Source organism: Ambystoma mexicanum, chromosome 1q (assembly GCF_040938575.1).
Source record: "Ambystoma mexicanum isolate Mex_15411 chromosome 1q, UKY_AmexF1_1, whole genome shotgun sequence".
Lineage (NCBI taxonomy): Eukaryota > Metazoa > Chordata > Amphibia > Caudata > Ambystomatidae > Ambystoma > Ambystoma mexicanum.
Window position 1 is genome coordinate 1,094,560,959 of NC_090922.1, and position 20,327 is coordinate 1,094,581,285.

Consider the following 20,327-nt stretch of genomic DNA (forward strand, 5'->3'; position numbering starts at 1 on the left):
AGGAGCCCCCAGGGGTCACAAAGAACAGACGCGGAGAGACGAGACACACTCGGAATGGACACAAAGAAGTGCGGCAGGGAATTTCTAGTGGTGGACTTCGAAGAATGGGAAAAAATCCTGAACTAGTTTGGGTGGCCCATGCGGGTCTGCGAACCGGCCTATGTGTAAACTTAATTGCCAAGGAGGCAGAGGTTATAGGGGAAGATGAGGGGGAGGGCAGTTCTGAACGGGCAGGGAGCGGGCGCTGCTCGATGATTGCAAATGGAGGACACATCCAGAACTTGGATGGAGAATCCAGGGCCAGTTTTGATTCAATTACACAGTACTGGTCTAGGGCTCAATGTACTAGTTGTCAGGAAGTAAGGGTAGTCCGAGGGGGGAGGAGTTGGATGTCAGGAGGTACAGGATTTCTGGTCAACGAAGGGCAATGTAGGAGTTAGAATCGTGAAATGTTTGGGGACTGAACAGTCTGAATAAGTGATTGACGGAATTGAGAGACATCAGTAAAAGGGGTGCAGGGATCACAGGTCTGCAGGAAACTCACCTGTTGAAGGAAGATGTGGGGAGGTTGAGGAGTGCGGAATACCCAGTACAATATCACGCCACAGCAAGGAGCAAACGGGCGGGTTTGGCCATATTGCTCCACAAGTCCACAAATTGGAGGACGTCAAAGTTAAGAGGGACCCAGGTCTGAGGTATGTGATGGTGAAAGGGAGGATGGGAGGTCAATTGTATATGTGGGTCACACTCTACGTGCCCAACCAGGGGCAGGAACAATTTCTAGGGGTGTGTGTAACCGAGCTAGGCAAATTCGTAGAGGGCGAATTGGTGGTGGCCAGGGACTACAATCTGGCCCAGGATTCCTACAAGGACCGGTCGAGCGGGATGATGGGTCACACAACAAAAGTAATGTCCGAACAGCTGAGAGAGAGGATTGAGGAGGTGGGTTTACGGGACACATGGCAGCTACACCACCCCCAAGACAAAGTTGGCTCTTTTTATTCCTATGTACATTAAACATACTCCAGGATCGATTACATTTAAGCGACACAAAGGATAGTGAGGGTGATCACAGAGGTTCATATAGCGAGTATAACTGTCTCAGTATAATGTGCCCATCACATTGCAGTGGGAGGAGGGTGGATTGCAGAGAGGATACAAGGGATGGGGATTGGAAGACTACCTCCTTAGGGATAAAGGGACACAGACGTTAGTGGAAGCAGAAATAAATGTGAGTGCGGACAAGGAAATAGAGTCTTCTGCTGTGTATCATGTTTCACGATCTTCATAATTACTGTTTTATTAAAACAGAAAAGAACGGATTCCTAGAGTTTCCGCTACCTTCTTTCCGTGTTGTTATGAAGACTGGATTTGTGATCATTCAGCAGATATTAGACTATAGGAAGGTATGTGCTGATCCTCTGGCTGCTCATGGAGCCTCCTTGCCTGCTCTGAGTCAGCAGGCCTCCTCAGTGCCCCAGGGGCCTTTTAGCCCAGTCCGCCAACTCCTTTTGGGGTAGCCGCCACATAGCCTACGCCTTGGTCGCCCGGGGCACACTGTCAACCTGCTCTAAGCTCGGCAGCCGGCCGCTTCCTCCTGGAGCCTCCTCATCCACCCTCAATAACCGCAGGCTTCCCCAGCTCTCCGGGCGTCGCTTGTCACCATCCAGCACCTCCACTCAGGGTGTTTGTTGCACGATCAGCGTCCTGGTCTCCTGCTTGGACCAGAGCTGCCGCCATCTTCTTTCGTACCTCACGCTCTTCACCCAGCCGCCTGTTCAGTCTTCACCGGGCACCGCTCAAGCTGCTCCCGAAGCTAGGGTCTGCTCTTCTTCAATTTGGAACCCTCCCTTCTATTTGCTGCTGTTATTTGATGAAGGTTTTCGGATATCTGCACACCATTTTCACCTTGTCGGTCGGGAGCTTGCAACATTCGTGTCCGCTCAGCCCGCCATCTTGTCCATGCCACCAGAATTAATTCTTTTTTTTTAAATTTGATTTTATTGAAGTTTTCAAAACAAAGCAAGATCAATACAGGTAAGTCATTTGTAGCATATTGATAGCATTTACATTAAACCAGTACTTTCCTCCCCCAACAGGTAAAAACTTGACATGCAGAACTCACCCCCTCACCCCCTTTTTAGCACAGTGTTTCCCCATGTTATAAAAGCCTAGCACTGGTTTAAGAGTCGTAATTGGTGTGCAGTGTTCGTGTTACATCATCGAAACTGAGCCAGGTTGCTTCATTTTGCTACAACCATATCGGTTTCCTCTTGGTGGGACAATTCTCTCCATGTCCGACAGGTAGCCGGGCTGAGATGATCAAGCCAGTATCTTTCAATCATTGACGGGTCCCAGGCATGTACTTGTTCACAAAATCTCTCTAAATGAAGTCGAATTGCATGGATTTTGCATGTAAGGCGGCAGTGATCCTTATTAGGCCTTTCATTTCCGTTGTTGAGTTCAGCAGATTTTCAAATGCGGTAAGGTCCCTACTGATCTTATCCCTCCATTTATCCCTCGTGAGGATGCCCTTAAGTTGCAGAAATTGAAAGACCGAGAGGGGACCCAGCCCTAGGGCTTCCTCCAATTCCAAGATTGTAATAAAGGAACTGTCTCTCCAAAGCTGGCCTACTCTCTCCAGACCTGCCCAATACCAGGATTGAAATCTATCCAGATTGGGAATGTCCTCCCTAATGCCCGGAGCCCATAGGTGACTCTGAGGCGATGGCCATGTCGTGATCTTGTGCATGCTACTGCCTTCCCTCCATATGTCCCCTATGGTCCCTAGTATTGGGTGATTCACTGAGTCTCCTTATTAATTTGTTCTTTGGGACCCAAAGGCATTCGGAAATTGTTGCAGGGGCCAGGTGATAATTGTCTAATTGAACCCATTGGGGTTCTTTGTGGTTTCTCAAATGAGGGATCAAGATCCTTAACTGGGCTGCCTCTTATTTCCTTTGGTCCGGTAGGCCCACCCCACCTTTCTCTTTGGGTAAAGTTAGAGTCTCATAGGCTACCCTCACCTTTTTCCCTTGCCACAGAAACCTTAACATTGTCCTTTTAACCTCTGCAAAGAAATGTTTCGTCATTTGAATCGGGAGCATCTGAAATGGATAGAGGAACCGGGGGAGACATACCATCTTGACAGCATTAAGTCTACCTAACCAGGATATCGTAGGTTTCCCCACCTTGTAAGGTCAGCGTGGAATCTCGAATGGAGGGCAGGGAAATTGCCTCATATAATTTGTGGAACTTCTTCGTAATATGTATGCCGAGATACTTCAACGTGCCTCTTTCAATGGATAAACCTAATGGGGAGAACCTTCCATAGGCCTCTTGTGTGGTTTCATGGAGGGAGAACAAAATTACTTGGCTATGTTTATTTTTGAAACTGGAGAGCTCACCGTATTCTTTGATCAGCTGGACCGCTTTGGGTATGGACGACGTAGGGTTTTGGATATGCAAGAGTAGATTATTAGAAATCCCCATTCGACCCCATCAAAGGCTTTCTCTGCGTCCACAGACAGAAGGGCAGGATCGTTAGTCATTTTTCGTGATTTGTTAATCAGGTGTAGTGTCTTTCTCATAGTGTCTGCTCCCTGTCTGCCCATTATGAATCCTATGTGGTCTGCGTTTATCAGACGAGGCATAAGTGTTTCTAACCTCACGGCGAGAACCCTAGTGTAGATTTTCGCATCTATATTTAACAGGGATATGGGATGGTAGGAACCACATTGCCTGGGATCCCTGCTTTCTTTGGGGATCACCGAAATGAGAGCTCGAGCAAAGGAATCTGGTGCGATACCAGAGTCGAGAATTTTGTTAAGTTCCACCATAAAGGGAAGGAGTGGAGAGCGGAAAGATTTGTAGAACCCAGCAGTGTATCCGTCTTCACCAGGGGCTTTCCCTAGTGTCCACCTCTTTACTGCCCTCTCGATTTCATCTGCCGTTATAGGGGCTTCTAGGTGGAGAGACTCATCATAGGAAAGTTTCGGCATTACTACTGAGGTTAGGTACCTATCTGCAGCCTATTGTGCAGGGCCGACCTCGGACGTATATAGGGTTTCATAGAAGGACTCCAAGGCTTCTGGAATAGCACCATCTGGGGCACCCTGAGAACCTTCCTCATCTCCTATTGCCACAACCCTCCGCTCGGCTCGCTGTTCCATTAGTCTGGTGGCTAGTAACGCATCCGCTTTATCCCCTTTTTCGTAGAACTTCTGTTTCAGAAGTTGTAGTTTATGAATTACTTGCCCTTCCTCTAGGAGTCGGAGCTCTTCCCTCTTCCGTTTTGCCTCTAGGATCTTGTCTGCCCTACAACCATGGTCATCCTTGCCTCCTCATCTAGCTGAGTTATCTCCCTCCAGAGTCTGCCCTCGACCACGGTCCTCTCTCTCCTTGTTGGTGCCCTCTCAAATCAGAATACCCACCCCCCCATGGTGCTTTCTCCACCTCCCATACTGTCATCCTCGAAATTCCCCCTGTGTTATTCAACTTAAAGTATTCTGTGATCTCATTTTTCATTTCTGTCCTAAAAACAGGGTCTTTCCAGAGAGATTCGTTCCATCTCCATCGCCCTCCAAAACCAGGGAGACTATCCCATTGCATGTAGACCGTGACTAGGTCGTGGTCAGACCAGGTGACCGGTAGTATCTCTGATCTCGTTACTGTGTCCCTCAATTCCTTGGATAAGAACATATAGTCAATTCAAGTGAACGTCTTATGAGGGGCAGAATAGAAGGTGTATCCTGTCTCCTCAGGGTGGAGCTCCCGCCATATATCATGTAATCTATAGAGATCCATCATCCCCATGACCTCCGCCTGACTTCCATTGATTGGGTCCCCTGCACTGGGGTTACCTGCTCTCCTGTCTAGTCTGGGATCTGCCCATAGGTTGAAGTCCCCCCCCACCCAAGGAGAACATGTCCTGTGGCTTCTAGCATGATTTTGGGGATCGTTTTGGTAAGAAATCAGGACTGTCCTGCATTGGGGGGAGTACACCGTGGCTAACGTAATGTCCAGCTTTTTCACGAGGCCCACAACTAGAAGTGCCCGTCCCTCTACATCAGCCCATATCTTAGTGGCCTTGAAATCTAAACCCTTCCGAATGAGTATTCTACCTCCCGCCTTCCTCAGAGGTCCAGACCCCCAGTACTTTGTCCCCATTCGCACATTCATTATCTTTCATTCTTCTCCACGCGCATACTTAGTTTCCTGTAGGAAGAGGATGGCGAGTCTCTCTCTCTACGAAATTCCCTACACACCAATGACCTTTTAGTCGGCGAGTTCAGGCCTTTGACATTAAGTGTCCGTACTTTGAGGAGTCCCATTCTCTACAAATTCAAATTATCCACCATTTGCTCTGTTGTGTGTCATGTGACTTACCCATGGGGGTCGGCAATCTGATCCATAGTAGAACACCAGCATGTATACAAGTCCATGGCTTAAAGAGGACCTAATTCTAACCTTCCTCTCCCCCTGCCTCCCTTCACCCCCCTCTCTCGCTCCCGCCTACCCCCTGTTGGCGTACGATCAGATCCAGTTGTTTTCACTGAATCAGTGTCGGACCACCAGCAGAGACCGCTTCCACACGGTCCTATGCATGTAAAAATCACAATAACATTGAGACCCACCTCACCCCCTCACGCCTCAAAGTCAATAGAACAAACTCTGAAAAATAACTTAGCTTTCCTATATGGCGCCAACTACAAAAAGCTATATCTCCCGAACACAGGATGCCAGTACCAAGTTAGTAATGAGCGGAAGAAACCCCTTAATTGAGAGGTGCTGTGTGGCATCTGTAACGCGAATTGCTGTATTAGCGTGTTCAATCTTCGTTATCTGGGGAGGCATTTCCTCTTCGGTACTTCCTCGTTCGTGGTATGCGTCTCCTCCTCGGGCCCTGGATGCACCACTTTCTATCCTCCCTTTCTTCCTCTCTTTGGTGTCGCTCCTCGTCTTGGTTGTCCAGTAACTCGGATATGCAGTTCTGAATGTCTTTTTCGGATCTCAACCTTTCTTTTTTGCCTTCGAGCTCGAACAAGAGAGAGAAGGGGTAGCCCCATCTGTAGCGTACTCCGCGCTCCTTCAACCACTTTGTGAGGGGGATGCACAGTCGCCTCATGACGAGAAACAGGGAAGATAAATCCTGGAAAATCGTTACTCTGTCTTCACTGAGGGTGACTGACCCAACACTGATCTTGATCCACCCGCTGGCCCTCCCGCTCTATGTATTCTCTCCGTTCTTGGTTCATCAATAGCTTTGTCCTCGAAAAGGAGTTTCATGATAGTATGGAGTGTCTTTTTGAGATCACCTTCAGACCCCCCCTTCTTTTTCCGGGATACCGAAGAATCAAAGATTATTCCGCCTGTCACGATTTTCCAAATCATCCGTCTTGAGACGGGATTCATCCTCTCGTCGTTCTATTGCAGCAATTCTATGGTCCATTCGCGTTTCCAAGGTGCCTTGCGATGTCTGGTTATTCTCGACTCAGTCGAGTCTCTCCTCCATCTTGTCCATTCTTTGAGTCATTTTATCTATCTTTTCTCCAATATTTGCCCCATTGTTTTTGATTTCCTCTAATAGGGCGGCCACATCTCCCTTGGTAGCAGCAGCCTCAGCTCCGGACTTTGCCATATTCGATGTTTGGTGAGTTTCAGGCACAGTGGGAAGCAGTGAGTAACTGTATGCTGCCAATTTCCTTCTCACTTCCATGCACACTGTGAAAGGGCTATTAATGCCGATAGGCGTAGGGACGCAGTTGCAGTTCAAGATGCACTGTCAGACTCAGAGTGGGTACATTTAGAGCGTAGATTCTATTGGGGGCCTGTGTAGCCCGCTAGGAGGTGGTTGCTGGCCTTTGCTAGTAGCAGGTAGATCAGAGGAGGGCACACTCCCCGGCTCCGGGGGCCCAACCCTCTGGATTGTCTTAATTTGCGCCACACTGATACCTTCAAGTCAATGGAGCAGCTGTGGAGGTATTGATTTAGATTCCAATGACCGTGACAAATAAGAGGGCTCGAGGACAATTCCAAGGGCGCGCCCTAGTATATGCTCGGCTCACCTAAACAATGCTCTTTGGTTCAGGCTTGCATGTCCTCAACCAGGGGGGCAAGAGGTACCCTGTGATGGTCGTGGGAGGTACGCTGTTTGAGGACCAAGGGCACTTCACGAGGTTGCAGCCACGAAGGAAGAAGCACTTTCCTGTCACATTTCCATTAATAGGGGGCCACTGGGCCTTCTGGTTGTCTTCTGTACCTGATTGTGGGTGTGGTCAGGACATAGGGTAGGATCAACACAGGTCACGCGTGTGATCCGACTTGTGGTGTAGGGCGTTTGTGGGGCCGTCCTCCATTGCTTATCAGTCGTGGTATACCCCCACAGGGAAAGGGGCCCAATCCAGCAAGTGCGCCCGGGGGTTTTATTGATTTATTCTGTCGAGTCCAGAGGCACTCTTTATGTAGGCGGGTTGTGGGAAAGAGGAAGGTCACCTCTTAATGGTTGCGTCAGCAACGCCTAGAGGAAGGCACATGCCTCGATATCGGGGGCCTAACCCCGTAATAGCCTCCAATGTTATACGCCCAAGTCTCCCCTACTGTGGTATGATGGTCTGCATTCTATTATTAGGTGTGTAGGGGTCAGCTTTTATTTCAGTTCGTTAAACCTTTACCTGACTTGTCCTCATGTGGGGGGAGCTGTGGGTTTACATGTGTTAGAGGGGGGCGTGTCTCCCCAAGTCGGGACTGTCTGCTTGTACTACCTTTACTGGGTTGTGGGGTGAATTGTGGACCCCACTATGTCATCTCCTCCCCATACAGAGTCTTCCAGTTCATCAAGTACTAATTGGCACTTGTCAAGTTTCAATATGGGGGTCTTACAAATGGTTCCAGGACGTGCTCATGCATCCGGGTCCTCTTCCCCTAACCAACTCCTCCCCGGTGCACCGGTTTTTCAAGTCAATGTCAATGCCCAGGGCCCGGATCTGTTTCCTGACCGTGTGTTTGTGCTATAGAGACCTGTGTGTATTCCAGCTCTGTTCGCTGGATCAGTAGAAAGAGGGGGGGGGGGGGGAGATTCAAATCCCCAACATCCTCTGGCTTGCCTGACGCCGAATAATTCATGTTGAGCAGCCGGGGTATGGGCTCAGGAAGAAAGAGGCCCTCCAATGATTACATGTGTGGATTCACAGCTAGTATTTGATGTGCTCTCATAAAAGATTCAATAGGGTCTGGGCTCGGCGGGACCGCAGGCCTCGAGCGACTCACCAGTTTTGCAGGGTCTGTGGTCTGTGTCCCTGTGGAATAGCAGTTTTCAGTCTGCTATATATGTCTGTGACGGCTGCGCCAAGAATGTTCGTTTTGTGCACCGCAGTGAACGTTCAACTTTGCTCCATACTACACGGAGGTCTGCGCTTCCACTTAGGACCCCTCAGGCCAGGGGTGCGCTGCCATCCACACGACGCACACAGCAGATGCTTAGTAGCCTATCTACGGCATCCAAGAGGAAAAGTAGTTGTGTCGCACCACGGGATCCAAAGGGAGAGAGGCGTGGGCAGGCTCACCTCCGATTCCACAAGTAGCACTGTTCCTCTATTGTGCCGACTCCTGCACCTTCTCGCCTCGTGTGTGTTGGGGGTGGCTGCTTCTCATGCCAGTCACGAGTGGGGTGTCTTCTTGACGGAGAGACACCTCCACTTCAGGCCTCTCCTGTGGTGTTGTTCCGTCGCGGGGTTCAAGCAAGGAACTTCAACTGCGCACTAAGCGCAGAGGGCTTTCGTTTTCGGGGGCACGGGCCGTGCCTGGTCGAGGTTGCTTCACACGTCGAGAAGTAGACAATTTCTCAAGGAATATTACACTGATTTCCTCCGAATTTTCGCACAGCTGCGCGGTGGGGGGGGTATCTTCCCAAAGCCTTATACCAGATTTCCTACAGAATGGGGGCCATGTAGTGGGGGCTCAGACTACTTTATGGGCCATAGGATTGGGAGCTCAGACGGAGGTCGAGCTCATCCGTGCACCCCTTGGTGTCCAGTCTGCCAGAATTTTATTTAAGTTTGTTTCTTTGATTTTAAATATATACAATACATGTACAAATCTAGACAACAGAATCATTATAAACTTAAATCTTGTGAAGTCACATTACATGACATAAAATAAAACAATATCACACATGAGCGAATAAGAATAAACATAAGTACGTCTATGTACAAAGCTCTGGGGGAGCAGAATCCAGTTGCACTCTTTACACTTGGGACTTTAGATCCAACCATGTTCCATCAATGGACCCCCGCATAATTGCAATCCTATCCTATCGGGGGCATTTTCGTATGAATTTGAGGCTTGAGGTACATGTGTTCTTGATCTTTAACATAATCTATGAATGGAGACCAGACCTTAAGATATTTATCATAAGTACTAGTGAGCAGAGATACAATGCATGGAGAGGAGTTCCCACACCTTAACCCACCAACAAGTTCTCATCGGGCCCTCTGGAACTTCTGATATTGTCTGGCATGTCGCGTTCAACATGTGTGACTAGCCCGACCAATGCCCAGTTAGTGGGTATTGACACTCATTATCTCCTTATACAAACATAGTTGGGTTTAATTTAATGTATTGGCCAAAATAGCTTTCATTCTGGGCCTTACGCTATTACCTGCCACCCTCACTGCACGATTAGATACCTAATACCGCAGTTGGAGATTTTGAAAGCATTCAATTGCTGGTATTAGAAATTGTTTGTTGCATTGCACAAATGTGAGTGGTATTTCACCCCCACCCCCTCCCCATGTACAGTTTGTTTAGTAGAGTCAGGGGTTCTGCTGCGTCCCTTTTAGCAGAACAATTCTTAACCAGGCCCGGGCTAAATTCAGGATTTTGTGAGAGTGGTATAAGTGGACCTAAGCCTGTCTCTATTTTTACTAGTGGCCATCCTTCATGCCAATATTGTAATGAGTATCGGGTAGAGGATAGTCATTTCCCAACCAAGGCCCTTGAACCTCCCCACAAAAAATACCTGCATCAATATTTGTACGCCATTTACAGACCCCCCCCCCCCTCCTTAATTTCAGACTTTAACGATGACAATTTAAAGGGCTCCAACACAGGGACAGTACGCCTTGGAGATCTGAATCGATGGAAAGGGAACATAAAAGATAAGGAAGCCATTATCCTTGAATAAGACCTACTCACTATTGATTACTTGGTAATAAATGGTGAGCCAACCTCTAAATCAGTTAACCAACTAGATTGGCTAATCTCAAATAATGTGGAAATGACTAACCGAGGTACCTTTCCCTGTATTTGGTCGGATCACCATAAAGTTGAAGTGGAAGTAAAACTAACCACAGGGAACAACATTAGGGAACATAACAATTCCCCCAAGACAACTCAAGGAAGAAACATCAAAAAAATCACGTCCCTCACCCTTTCACAAGGTATTGACTATATCATGAATACCACTTCAGAGGACGACTCGTGATGGACTAGTGGCAACTTACAATAGCCACTTTTTGAAACACCTAGATCAACATGCACCTATTAAAAATAAACAAGTCAGACCCAATCCTAGCCACCAAAACTGGTTTAATGCAGAAACAAACAGACTCAATAAAAACAAAAGAAAACTGGAAAGAATATGGCAAAAAGATCCATCTGAGAATAATAAAAAGATTTGGAAAAACCTAGATAAAATATACAGAACCAAATTGACGGAAACAAAAAAAAACACTACAACGACCAGATCGCTGCAGCATCCAGATCCACTTGTAAACTGTTTCAGATTTTAAAATCAATTGAGAAGCCAGCAACCCTCTTTCCCCCCCCCCCATTCCAACCCTCCAAACAGGATTGTGAAAAAGTACAGACGGCATTTTACAACAAGATTTTAAATGCCAGGGAAACAATACAAATGTGCAAAATTGATAATTTTCCCCCTCCATCGACATTAATAGAAGAACCTACCCAATTATAGGGACCCAAATTTCAGTTCACCCCCATATCCCTAGAGGATATGAACAAAGTACTTTGTATTATCAACTGTACTTCCTGTACTGAAAACACATTACCACCTAAACTAATTTTGGACAATACAGAGAAATTCGCCCCTTTTCTCTGTAGACTGACTAATGCCTCATTCAGAGACTGCAAAGTACTGGTGGCAATTAAAACTGTCAGTCACACCGCTGGTCAAAAAGCCAGTTCTTGACCAACAGGACCCCTCAAATCTTTGGCCAAATACCAACTGCAATTTTCTCCTAAGGATCTTCGATAAAATTGCGACAAGCCAACTCCAGGACTATGCGGACAAATACGACCTTTTACACCCACAACAATCAGGATTTAGAAGGGCTCACAGAGCAGAATCAGTCTTATTAGATCTTCAGACCAAGACCATAGATATGCATAGTTAGGATTCCATGTTGTCCCGTCATTCTTTGATGTTCCTGTCTTCATGTTAGCGCCCTGATGCCTGCGGGCTACGGCACTATATAAATATATACATTTCATTTAAAAAAATTGCTGGTCTAAGAGTGTCCCTTTGGCCATTTACTGCTAGATACTTTCCATGTTTTGACTCCTTATGATGGAGACCAGTCATTCATGAGTAATCTGTGCACTGATTAGATATCAATATATGCTTGGGAGCTCGAACCCCACCTTGAGAGGTAGCACACTGGAGAATTTTGAAGGGAACCCTAGGGGACTTCTATGCCCATATACATTTTTAAAATTGCACCAAGTAGTTGCTTACTCAATTCAGTAGGAATTGAAATAGGCAACGCCTTAAACATTATATAACCATTTTGGTAATAATGTAGCCCTAGCCATGAGATTCCCTGAAGTTGCTGATTACTTAAATGTTCCATATTCCCGAATATACTTTGGAATATTTGCTTTTTTATATGTTATTGTATGTTAAGTGTCATTTTTACGCTCAAGTAATCTAGGGCATATTAAGCCCATTTAAATGGGAACATGGGCTTTAATAAAGCAATTGTTTCTGGAGAGTCTGTGATATTCATACCAACAATTCTATCAATATTAATCTTTAGAAGATATGGATATTGCTATTGGAGGCAAAGGAAGAGCTTCTCCGTGGAATATTATGTTTCTGTGTTTAATGCCAATTCATGTTATGTTTCTTGACATAAGATCCCTTTACTCTCTGAGTTGTTATGTATTGTAAGGAAGGCATGGTATCAACAGTAAGACACGCGAGTGACCACAGTTCAAGGGTGTTTATTGAACTTCAAAAAGGGTTTGAAAAACACCTATATAAACCTAAATCTAAAGATGGGAGCAAGCTACGACAACCAAATAATAATAACGCAGTCCTAGTGGTGTCTTGTCAAAATAAAAGGGCCCATACTAAAAAAAACTATTGCCAATCCTTACCTCCAATTACAAATAGTGTGGGAAACAATGTTATGTAAAAGAAAGAAGTGTCCAAGAAATTATATGTCAGGATATTCAGGCCGTTGGCCTCCCTTGCCCACGTTTTCAGCATGGGAGAAGGTGGCACACTCGAGTTTAGCACAGCTCTGGCTTCTCTAGCACAAGGTTGTAGTTCAAACATTAGCATCGGGCTCTTCTGTGCCCAAATCTCCTGGGCTTTCAGGGCCTGATGCGACAAAAAAATACATTCTTTTCATCTCAGGATTTCACACGCACTCAATTTCTCAGGTGATTCACTATTCACCCTGGATGCCCTTCAGCCGGGGTCAGATCCGCTTGACACAATATTCAATCAGTCTCCCTCCGCCAAACTCAGACCAATTTAATTCACTTTGACACAAACTTGCTTTATCCCAAAAGCGTTTAGTTGATCCACCTCGTTAAGGCTCGGACCAACTTTTTATATTTTGTCATCAACTTTCTTTACTGTATTAACATCGAGGACTTTTGATTGTGCACCGAATTTTGCTTCACCCATTGCAGGACCACTTCGATTCACAATCCTTTGTCACTTTCGCTTTTGCCACCTCTCAGTTGGATACCTTACAGAGACCTTCGAATGAGCATGTATGCAGTGCTGGACCTGTCTAAGGTATCGTATCTTGGTTTCAAAGTTCAGTCACTCATCTGTCATACAATTTTACTCGTGTTCGTTATCACATGCGTTTCATACACTGTTCGCTTCAGCGTTCCCCATACAATGTTGGCGCTTGCAACCTTGGCTTCAACACAGACTGGTCTGGTATCTGCATACCCAACGCACCGGCTGTGTTGATTTCACTGGTGCTGCTTTGTGGTAGGAGCCAAGGACCGTACCACGGCCACAGGCGATTCTCCCCGCCTAGATTATCGATGCGAGAGAGCCCCGGGTACCCCTGACACACAATGCAGAATTCTTCAGCCAGGTTTCCTGGTCTTATGCTTTCTATTGTCAAGGTTTTGTGAAAGTAACGGGTCCTTGTTGAAAAGCTCAAGGGCAATTCCCTCCTTGCAATCCCCTTCTGTTTTGCCGTTGTTCGCCTTGTGTTAAACTGCCATCTTGAAGCTGCTGCTTCCTTGCATGCTTTGCCTCGCTCAGAGTGTGCTCTCGTGCTCTGCCTTTTTTCCGTGTGGGGAAATGTAATGGAAGTCAGGTGTGTGTGATGATCAGTAATTGCCTGACCCTGCGTGACTATTGTATTGGGACATGTCAGGTGTACGGCTCGGGTGTTATTCCGTTTTCTCTCATAGAATGCTGTCCATGAGAAAGTTATAGTGTTGTGAAAATGGGGGGGGGGTGGAGTTCCTAAGTATCATACTTAATAGGGTGGGATAAAGGTGTTGCAGGGAAAGGGATACCACGTCTCACCATCCGGAGTCCCACTCCCGGAAGACCCCCTCACCCAGGTGTCCCTCCTTCACTGGACCCCCCAGAAACTGGATCAAAAAGCGATGGCCGTGTCATGGCCACTTGGATGACAGATCTCTCGGCACTAGCAGTTGAGACACATTCAGGTTTCTCACAGGATGCACTGAGACAAAGGTTCTAACACCAAAGCAAAAATTAGGAGGGATAATGGACATGCCTGAAGAATGCCCCTCTGTCCTCAAAGTTAAACCATCATCTATTAATCTTTACTTTAATGTTTGGTATTTTAAATTCGGCCATTACTAATCACAAAAAATGGGGGCCAAAACCATATTGATATGAAGTGCCTTCCTTGGACAGATCACCCTGCAGCCTCAGGTAGGAAGGACAACTCGTCTTTACTTAGTCAAGTTGCAGGTACAGGCTACAGGCGGGACACAAAAAGGTAAATTACTTGGGAGACATCCACTTGCACCCTCTCTCACAAGCAGGCTCTCTTCAACTGTCACTCTCAAAACCCATGCTCATAACATTCTTTCAGCATACAGCATCTAGGCACTCATAACATTCCAAGCTCACATAGCAACAGGAGGAAAGGCAAACCACAAGTCACAACACATCTCCTTCCTTTAATCAACAAGACACACTTGAAAGAGCCATACATCCACAATAAGCCTAAAATGTGCACGGCTCTAAACGCCAGCAATGAAAATACCAGAGGGGGACACAAATCACACACTAAGAAAAAAATAATTCCCACCAGACCTATACTTAAGCTGTCTTCACAGCAGTGGGACACAACTGCACCAACAATGCCCTTTTCTGTTCTCACAACAGTGGGACTAACAGCACCAACACTACCATCACCCTGTACTACTTAGAGAGAGGTAGCCAGTTTTACCTAAGACTCCACGCCCAACCAAATCATCTCAAAGGCTCCCAGCCCCAACATGACCACAAAAGTCTTCCAGCCCCAAGACAACCTCACACTAGAACCATGGGAACGCCGACTAACAAGAACCAGTTTACTCCAATAGGGAATAGGTTAACTCGCCTCCAACTCAATTTAAGCACCAATTAATAAATAAAGAAATGTCAAAAGGAAAACGTCAACTTCTAAACTCACACGCAAGTTCAAACATGGCTGCTACACCACACAAATGACTCGGTTACAGGCACAACCTCCTTTACCACGGTGCCACTTGACCCTGACCAACACAGTCCATTAGATGCAAGGAACAAATTGACACTAATACAATAAACCACCAGGGTGAAAACCCCACTGGCCAAAACTCATGGTGTCACAGACATCAACAACCAACTTGGGTCTCTAATGCTCCAACTTCAACTTCCGGGTGTCCAACGACCCACCACAACTTAGGTGTCTAATACCTCATGCCAAAGTGAGTGTCCAACACTCTGAACTCAAATGGCATGGGTGAACACACTCCAATGCGTGCCAGTTGTCTTAAACCCAGAGGCAGCAAGTAGATAGGCCCCAGCTCAAACCAGTTGGCACTAACTACAACAATACACACCAATGCGGACTGCCTCGACTGGACCTGTAGTTTGCTACGCCACAACCCCAGTTTACAAACACACAGAAAAACATACTCACATCCTCACCTGTTCAACTTGCAGTAAGTAAGCACACAAAACATGGTAAATGAAGACATTTCCCAAGTTTAACAGTAAGGCTACTTCATTTTGACCTTGGTGCGGTTCGGAGGGAGCGGAGCTGCTCCACATGATTTGGGAGTGCACAAAGTCATGATGCATTAGAACTGGCCTGTAGGAAAGCCGGGATGGTGAGATATGAGTGGACATCAAAGGAATGCCTCCTGGGGTCCTACCCGAGTATTGACAAGTATAGACACATAATTAAGCTCATGGACATGGCATGTATATTAGCAAAGAGTTCCATTGCAATGGCGTGGAAATCAGCTGGAGGGCCACAGTATGAAAAGTGTTGCAAACAGTTGGTGCACTGGACGAGTGGTGAGACTAGAGTGTGGGGCGAAGGGGTCTCCAAAGCTGGGGGTGAAGCAAGCCCAGCATACGAAGCCTGGAAGGCACTAGTTTGGGAAATGTTCCACTCACCTGATGATAAACCCCTTTGAAAACAGGAGGCTATGGTTTAGGTTCTGAGTAGCCCACAGTAATGACGTTGCTATTGAGGTGCTGGTCAGTTAACCCAGTCTGCCCCCCCAATACGATAAGCACTAACACACTATTGATGCCTTGCTAATGCACTTGCAGAAAACACTGCCTGGAGGAATAATATGTGAAGACTTGTTGTTAAAATGCTGTTTGTTTATGTTCATATGTTGCACTGTGTGAGCAGAACAATATTGGTGAATCATGCCACTTGCTGCAATGTTTGATATAAATGCCAATAAAAACATTTAAAAATGAAATGAAGACATTCCCCTAGTTTTAAGAAGTCCATGCCCTGAGCTTAAAGTCTGCAGATGTTTGTTCCTGTGATGGTAAAATGTCATAACAAGACATGGAATTCCAATATTTGCTCTACTCCTACTACAGAGGCCACGTCACAAATTAATTCAGTGTAACACTCAGACACACTCCAGCCCTGACAGTGTGCACAGACTTCAAATTTGAACAGGCCTCATGTGACAACTCTAATAACCCAGCTTAAGCAACAACTATACTCTCTTAGAGAACACACAAACCTTTAGATGAAACAACGCCATGTAACTGCCGATCATTAAGCTTCCCTCAGCTCACATGATATCTTAAAGCAGTTCAAAAGGTCAGGATCTAGTTCCGGCAGCACCAAAATATGATTATTCCCCGGGACTTCGAAAAAGTACCACAGATGAGGATAATCTTGAAAGGGTTCTTATGCCCTCATCATTCTGCGCATCATGGCGCAGTCCCCATCAATCTCCGCACAGGCCCCCTTCCCTAACACAGTACCTCTGGGAGGTGCGTACACTGCATGCTCACCACTACACCTGGACATTTTGGCCAGGAGCAGTTGCGAGCCGTCAACTCGCTCAGCTCTGTTTACCTTCGTCACAAACGAGAAGGGACCCTCAACTTCGTCATGCTCCGCACAACTAACCCACGCTCCTCCGCTATGTGACCCAGCCTGCCCAGCCGTTGGCCACCCAGCGCGTGACATCATTCCACTAATTAAAGGACACTACAGGAGAACTAATGTTAAACACTGCCAATTGTTAAAAAGACATTGCAGCAAAGCGATTAATTTAAGGAACATGGCGGAACATTCTTTGCTGAGCCTGGCACGCTGGCAATAAGATGGGACAGGTGAAAAAAGCAATTTGACACCTACTTGTTGGCAATTGGGGGAGATAAATGTACACCTTCTACGAAACAGGCTGTCCTTTAACACAATGTGGGCGCAGAAGGTCGCAGTGTATATGACAGGCATCCCGAGGAGGCAGATACATGGCAAGGAGACGTGGATGACTATATGGTGGCAGTGCTAAGGTTACAAAATCGTTTGGAGCCCAAGAAGAACATCTCTTTTGAACATGATACATTTTTTGAGATGTCACAGGAACCGCAAGAGCCTGTGGAATGCTTTGTTGCAGCATTGAGAGCCCTAAGCCATACTTGTGAGTTTGGGGGTTTGACCAACTCACCGATCAGGGATTCATTAATATGTTCTACCAACAATAGCAGGGTGCAGGATAAACTGCTCTCAAAGGATTTACCTCTTGACCAAGCCATGGAAGTTGCATGGAGTATGGAGCAGACAGCTCATTATATGAAAGCATGAGGTCTGACAAACAAATACAAAAAATTGCAGATATCAGGCATCCAAGGAAGGTGAATGATGGCAAAGAACTGAAGTACTTTAAATGTGGTAGCAACAGGCACCTCACAGATTGTTTTGTCCTGCAAGGAATGTGAACTGTCTTAAGTGCAAGAGAAAAGGACTTTTTGCTCAAGTATGTCGAGAATCCTTGGTAGAGGTTGTAGAGTCAGGAGGGCACCGCCCAGAGCATGAGGAAACATCAACAAGTAACATTCAGGTAATGGAGCAAAGTAGATATGTCCTGGAGATTAGTGGAGTGACCAGAACAAGGAAGAGCCCAACTGATGATTCATAATGAATCGAAAAGTTAATACTATGAAGGTTGACAGCTGTTCTCCTGGACAATCATTTCAGTGAAACGAACAAAGAATGTGTAGAAGGCAAAGTAGAAGATTTACACAAACATAATATAGAACCATACACCTATGGTGAACTGAAAATTGACTCGCTGGGAAAATGTTCGCCCACAATTAAGTACAAAGGAAAAGGTTGTGTGGCGGAAGTGTATGTCATGCATAAAGGGTCATTGTTACTAGGTTGGGATGAACAATATGAATTGGGAATTCGTATTCAGGCTAATGCATCTACTCCAGTAACAGTGGCCAAAGTGGAGGATAGGTGGGAGAGAGAATTCCCAGAAGTGTTTTCGGATGACTTGGAAAAGCTGAGGGACTTTGAGCATTGCATCAAACTCAAGAAAGACGCTATTCCCAGGGTCCACAAGGTGAGGTCAGTTCCACATCAATTAAAGGATAAATTCAAAGAAGAGCTAGATTATTTGCTTCAGAGAGAAATCATTGAGAGGATTGAAAGCTGATTGGCTGTCCCCGGTGGTGATTGTTGTAAAACCAAGTGGTAGCATTTAAGTTAGCGTGGATGTTAGAGACCTCAATAGGAACATTTGGGTGGATCGCCATCCACTACCTGTCATCTTGGAGGTTCTATCAATGTTGGGTGGTTCCAAGTTATTCTCAGTGATCGACTTGTCTGCAGCTTATCATCAAGTTCCTTTTACACGTGAATATCAGCATCTGACAGCATTCATCAACACTGAAAGAACTTTTAGATATTATCGTATGCCTTTTGGACTGGCCTCAGCAGCAGCAGTTTTCCAAAGAATTATTGAGAAAGTGTTGGAAGGAGTTCCCAACATCATTGTATTTCAGGACGATGTTCTGATTCATGCAACTTCTCCAAGGGAACATGATGAAGTGTTGGAAATGATGCTGCACAGATTGAAGTTGGCGGGTTTGACAGTTCAACGGCAGGAATATCGCATAGCTGTGGAATGCGTTGATTATTTAGGACATTGAGTGTTAAGTAAAGGGATCAGTCCCAAAGAGAGCCTTGTCAAGACAATCAGCAAAGCTTCTAATCCCACGGATAAAGATCAACTCTGATCATTCCTTGGCTTAGCTGAATATTACCATAACTTTGTCCAGGGATTTGCCATTATTTCCACGCCTGTATAGTCGTTACTCAAGAAGGGCGTTCACTTTGTTTGATCAAGAGAATGTGATGAAGTTGTTCAGAAGATCAAGGAGGACATTTTCAAAGCACCTTCTTTGGGGAAATTTTATCCTAAGGACAAACTGATTCTCACAGTAGATTCTAGCATGTTGTGTTTGGGAGCGATGCTCATGCAATGTGATGGAAGCAAAAAGGAGCGCATAATAGCTTATGCACCAAGACCTCAAGGGAGCTGAAAATAACTATTCTGTTATCGAGAGAGAGGCATTGGCATTCTTCTGGGATATATTGCATTTTAGATTCTTTCTGTGTCCGACAGTTTATTGTGAGGTCGGGTCATATGTCATTGGCACAGATGCTAGCGTGTGGAGGTTGCGCTGTGGGATCCCCAAGGGTCAGCAGATGGTGGTTAGGTTTACAAGGTTACGATTTTAGTATGTTATCTGCCAGGGAAGCAGAATGTGGTGGCTGATTACCTGTCGCGAATGTCGGTGAGTGTGAGCGAAGGTGACTTAGGAAGTTGGAATGAGGATATTATTGTTTCCAGTATCGATTTGGGAAGTGTGAAGTAAACTGAGTGGGAGATGCATGAGGGAGCTGATGAGGAATGGAAGTTGGTTAAGGAATGGACAGTTTCTGGGTGACCAAGAAAGGAGATTTTGGTTAGGAGATTTGAAGTGTGGTGGGAGATTAAGGATAATTTGTCTCTCATTAATGGTAAACACAGGAAGGGGTTGAGCATTGTTCCCCGTAGGGGTACAGGTCTAAATTGGTTGAATTAGCCCACCAAGGGCACTTGGTGGTGAGTGTTACAAAGAAAAGAAAGGCAAAGTTTCTGGTGGGCTGGAATGGATAGTATGGCAGAAAGATTGGTCAGATTGTGCGCACCATGTTGTCTGACAAAACGAAAGTGTTGTGTGACACTCTGCTTATTCCTGTCTTTGTTCCTGATCAACCTTGGTAGAAGGTTGCCGTTGACATTATGGGACCCATTCAGGGGTTTGGGTGGTGGGTTGAGGTTTATGTTTGTGATGGTTGATTACCACACAAAATGGGTGGAATGGAGTCCTGTCAGGGAAGTTACAGCGAAGGATCTTATGTTCTTGGAGGATGTGTTCTATAGAGAGGGTTTTCCCACTGAAATTGTTACAGATAATGATGTGCAGTTTTGTTCCTATTTCATGAAGAAGTTTTTGAATAGTTATGCAAGGGATACATTAGGCCACATCAGGTAAGTAACAG

General features: G+C 45.9%; 1 protein-coding gene across 1 annotated transcript in view; it reads left to right on the top strand.

Annotated features, from left to right (window-relative positions):
* The window catches only part of LOC138541775 (bromodomain testis-specific protein-like), a 651,829-nt gene that overhangs the window by 423,873 nt on the left and 207,629 nt on the right, over positions 1-20,327 (top strand). The window lies entirely within an intron of this gene.